At 46.8% G+C, this 4,744-nt stretch overlaps 1 non-coding gene and 1 pseudogene across 1 annotated transcript; both read left to right on the top strand.

Moving 5' to 3' along the window:
- The first annotated feature begins 1,151 nt into the window (after nt 1–1,151).
- LOC149278469 (U2 spliceosomal RNA) lies at nt 1,152–1,360 on the top strand (annotated as a pseudogene).
- Nucleotides 1,361–3,650: 2,290 nt separating this feature from the next.
- LOC149278468 (U2 spliceosomal RNA) lies at nt 3,651–3,842 on the top strand. Its single transcript, XR_016278698.1, has one exon. It is a non-coding gene; the product is annotated as a U2 spliceosomal RNA (small nuclear RNA).
- Nucleotides 3,843–4,744: the final 902 nt, after the last annotated feature.

Here is a 4,744-nt window from a genome sequence, read left to right as displayed (position 1 = left end):
GATGTTGAAGACGGAGAATGGGGGTATGGACATGCCAGATGTTGAGCGGTTTTTGTTGGTGCAATATATACGGGTGTGTGTGAAGGTGAGTAAGAAGGATTCAATGGTGGGTTGCATGTTGAGGTATGCTGCGGGTGGTTTGTTGAGGAAGTATGGTTTGTATGAACTTGATCGTAAGAAGCCTGTGTGTTTTAAGGTGCCTTGGTTTTATGAAAGGGTTGAGATTGGTATTAGAAGATATGAGTTGCAGAATGTGACTGTGTCTATGTGGGAAGAGAAAAGGTGTGTATTGAATATGATTAGGGATCGGGAGGAAGTAGTAGGTTTGGGTGGTTTGAATGAAGGTCAAAGTAAGCAGGTTTGGAAGATGTTGTCTGAGCGAGAATTGGTTAATAGACAGAGAGATGTGGGTTGGATGGCGGTGCATGGGTGTTTGCCAACTAGAGAGTTTCAGAGGGTTAGGAAGTTGTGTGTTTCTGAGTGTTGCCCCAGGGAGGGGTGTGGTAGAGTGGAGAATGTGATACATGTGTTCTGGAGTTGTGAGTATGCTGTACAAATTTGGGAAAGGATGGGGCGGTTGGTTAAAGAATTAGTGGGATTGGATGGGGTGGGTTTTGAGGCTGTGTTTTTTGGGTTATGTGATTTAGATAAGAGGAGGAGGAGGTTGTTCTGGATGCTGATAAGTTGTGTTAAGGAATCTTTGTGGGATGTGAGGAACTTGTTAGTCTTTAAAAAGGATATGGTGGAGGTGGATGGTTGTGTGAGGATGATTCGAGGACGGATGTATGTGTATTTTTTGAGGGATGTGAGAAGGTGGGGGGAGGAAGATGCCGAGGGTGTGTGGAAAACAAAGAAATGGAAAGACTGGGATAGGGTTTGAGGGGGGTTGGGGGTTTGGATGGTTTGTGGAGGTTGGGAGGTAGTCTTTGAGGAGCGTTTTGTATATATGTATTAAAAATTATATTTAAAAAAAACAAAAAAAAAAACCAACCGTGTGGTTGGGGGTTGGATGGTTTGTGGAGGTTGGGAGGTAGTCTTTGAGGAACTTTTTTGTATATATGTATATAGGGTTTTTAGGTTTCACTAAGTGGTGTGGGATTATAAAGAGAAAATATGCCATGAGGATGTTATATGTAATGCCGTCCGGAGTGTCATCTTGAGGATGTGCGATATGACTGAGTGGTATAAAAAAAAAAAAAAAAAAAAATCTGTTCTTATCAGTTTAATATCTGATACGTCCCCTATCTGGGGACCATATATTAAATGGATTTTTAGAACAGGGAGATGGAAGAAGAGCTTGCTCTGTCCACTCCACGCATTGACCTGGTATTGCAGTACCTCCAGGACCGGTGCACCTCTCTTATTAGTGACCAAAAGCAGAACCCAGCCCAGCAAAGCAAAGCAAATCCGAGCAGAGCAACGATCCGAGGAAGGGCCGAGCGACCCGGGGAGCAGCGGCAGCAGTCCAGGGTCGGTCGGCCGGTGGGTCGGTTGCTTCCTTCCTTTCTTTCCTCCCTCCCGGCTCGTTGCTTTTGCAGGCGAGTGAGTGCGTGCCTCTTGGTCGCGACATGTCACGTCATGTAACCGAAGTGTGCTGCGGTAATGTCCGTCGGAACGTAATGTAACTGTGATGTTCTGTCGTGTGGCCTCATGCCGTGTGTGTGTGGCTGGCCTTGGTCATGAAGGCACATGCCGGTTGAGGGTGCATTGAAGGATTAAAGCGCGAGTGTGTTTGGTTGCTTGAAGGTTAGCGTGGCCAGCTGACGGTTGTGCTGCAGCGGCTGCAGCTGCTGCCTGGCTCCTGTGGTTCTTTTGCATGCCTTGGTTTGTGTCTCCCTCTGATGGTGGTTTTTCGGCCAGTGAGCCAGCCCGGCGCTGGCTGGGTGGGTGGCTGGCTGGCGAGGGCGAGGGCGAGGACGAGAGAGTGAGTGAGTGTTTGTCACAGCAGCAGCAGTAGCCGTAGCAGCAGCAGCAGCAGCCGGCGGCGGCAGGCAGCGGTTAAGAGGATTAGATGAGATGAGATGAGATTAGAGTAAAGACTGCTACGTCTGTCAGGTGCTTAGGTGACAAACACAGCCAGCCAGCCATCAAAGGGTTAATAGGATTAGATTTTGGACTACCTGTGTCAGGTGAGAAAGAGGAGAGTGCAAATGGTACCTGGGCTTGGTGTGGGCAATTTATAAAATGAATGACTTTGTCAGAATGATTGAAAGAAAAGCATACTTATACAGTACTTTCTGGTGGATGTAATAAACTTAGGTGAATTAGATGCAGAAGACATCTAGAAGACAAAAAAAGTGTAAGAAATGTTGATTTCCCTTTTATTTGTTGATTTCCAGATGTGTAATCACATTATGTAACAACAATGTTACTGCTGTACTGTGAAAGTATGTTATGTAACATTGCTGCTAGTGTACTGTGCAAGTAATCAATAAAGCAAAAAAAAAAAAAAAAAGATTTCAGTCAGAGACTACTCGGCTGACTGGAGACAGGTCTCGGTCAGCTTGCCTGGGAGCCAGTACGGGCTACGGCGGCAGGCGTCTGTTGCCTGTTAAAGGTGGAGCTGGAGTTTGTGGCATATGAGAGATGGCTACGCCTAATCTCCGAAATACAGTACGGCTGTCGATTCGTAAGGATAAATTGGAAGACGTAAGTTTGGAGACAATTCAGATCGAGATTATTGAAAATTTATTGGAAGTACCACGCCGCTGTATCTTCTGTGTACAGGCTTTCAAATCGCTGGGATTTTATGACGTCTCTTTTGTAACAGCTGCTTGGATGATGACAGCTTTAGAGCGCTGGAAACGTTGTGAAGGTAACCCCTTGGTGGAGGGAATAAACTTGGTGCCTCACAATTGTACTGAGAAAAGAGCTATCACAGTACACATGTACAATCCCTTTGTATCGGATGAGGAACTGCGGGTCTTTCTATCCAGATACTGTACAGACATTTCCAGACCAAAATATCTGGAAAACAAATTTGGCACATTCAATGGCAAACAGAGATTTTGGGCAGTTTTGAAAGAGGACAGAACTGGAATTGGAGGGAAAATGCACCCCCCCAAAATTTCTCCATAGGGGGTAACCGTGGATATTTGTTTTACCCGAACCAGCCAAGATTTTGCCGTACATGCCAGCGTTTTGGGCAGGTTAAAGAGGACTGCACGTTTGGCCCCTGCTGCAGAATCTGTGGTTCCGTTAACCACTTTTAGGATTTTAGTTTATCGGATACGGTAAAGTATCTCAAACAAAAAAAGAATGCCGAATGTTTTACTTTCTTTAGTGAAAATGGTAGTGTAAAATCTAGAATTGATTATTTTTTCGTCACCTCGGGCGTGAATGTAATAGAAGTGTCGTACGATGCAGTTTCCTTTTCTGATCACGTGTGCCTGGTATGTAAAGTGAGTCTGAATGTAAAAATGGAGTACGGGAAAGGTGTGTGGAAGCTGAACACCTCCTTGCTAGAGGATGCCAAAATCGGCTCTCGGTATGCCCGCTGCTATGGGAGATGGCGAGGCAAAATTGAATGTTTCGAGAGTGTATGCGAGTGGTGGGAATGGGTAAAAAAGAAGACAAAATCCTTTTTCCTTAGAGAAGGCAGAATGAGAGCACGGACCCTAAGAAATGAATATGAAACATGGAACGAGAGATTAACCTATTAGTGGTATAAAAAAAAAAAAAAAAAAAAATCTGTTCTTATCAGTTTAATATCTGATACGTCCCCTATCTGGGGACCATATATTAAATGGATTTTTAGAACAGGGAGATGGAAGAAGAGCTTGCTCTGTCCACTCCACGCATTGACCTGGTATTGCAGTACCTCCAGGACCGGTGCACCTCTCTTATTAGTGACCAAAAGCAGAACCCAGCCCAGCAAAGCAAAGCAAATCCGAGCAGAGCAACGATCCGAGGAAGGGCCGAGCGACCCGGGGAGCAGCGACAGCAGTCCAGGGTCGGTCGGCCGGTGGGTCGGTTGCTTCCTTCCTTTCTTTCCTCCCTCCCGGCTCGTTGCTTTTGCAGGCGAGTGAGTGCGTGCCTCTTGGTCGCGACATGTCACGTCATGTAACCGAAGTGTGCTGCGGTAATGTCCGTCGGAACATAATGTAACTGTGATGTTCTGTCGTGTGGCCTCATGCCGTGTGTGTGTGGCTGGCCTTGGTCATGAAGGCACATGCCGGTTGAGGGTGCATTGAAGGATTAAAGCGCGAGTGTGTTTGGTTGCTTGAAGGTTAGCGTGGCCAGCTGACGGTTGTGCTGCAGCGGCTGCAGCTGCTGCCTGGCTCCTGTGGTTCTTTTGCATGCCTTGGTTTGTGTCTCCCTCTGATGGTGGTTTTTCGGCCAGTGAGCCAGCCCGGCGCTGGCTGGGTGGGTGGCTGGCTGGCGAGGGCGAGGACGAGAGAGTGAGCGAGTGTTTGTCACAGCAGCAGCAGTAGCCGTAGCAGCAGCAGCAGCAGCCGGCGGCGGCAGGCAGCGGTTAAGAGGATTAGATGAGATGAGATGAGATTAGAGTAAGGACTGCTACGTCTGTCAGGTGCTTAGGTGACAAACACAGCCAGCCAGCCATCAAAGGGTTAATAGGATTAGATTTTGGACTACCTGTGTCAGGTGAGAAAGAGGAGAGTGCAAATGGTACCTGGGCTTGGTGTGGGCAATTTATAAAATGAATGACTTTGTCAGAATGATTGAAAGAAAAGCATACTTATACAGTACTTTCTGGTGGATGTAATAAACTTAGGTGAATTAG

This window comes from Sceloporus occidentalis, unplaced genomic scaffold (genome assembly GCF_023333645.1).
Source record: "Sceloporus occidentalis isolate IW3139 unplaced genomic scaffold, rSceOcc1.0.p SCAF_188, whole genome shotgun sequence".
Lineage (NCBI taxonomy): Eukaryota > Metazoa > Chordata > Lepidosauria > Squamata > Phrynosomatidae > Sceloporus > Sceloporus occidentalis.
The sequence above is the reverse complement of the archived record's forward strand: the minus strand, read 5'-3'. Positions and strand labels throughout refer to the sequence as shown.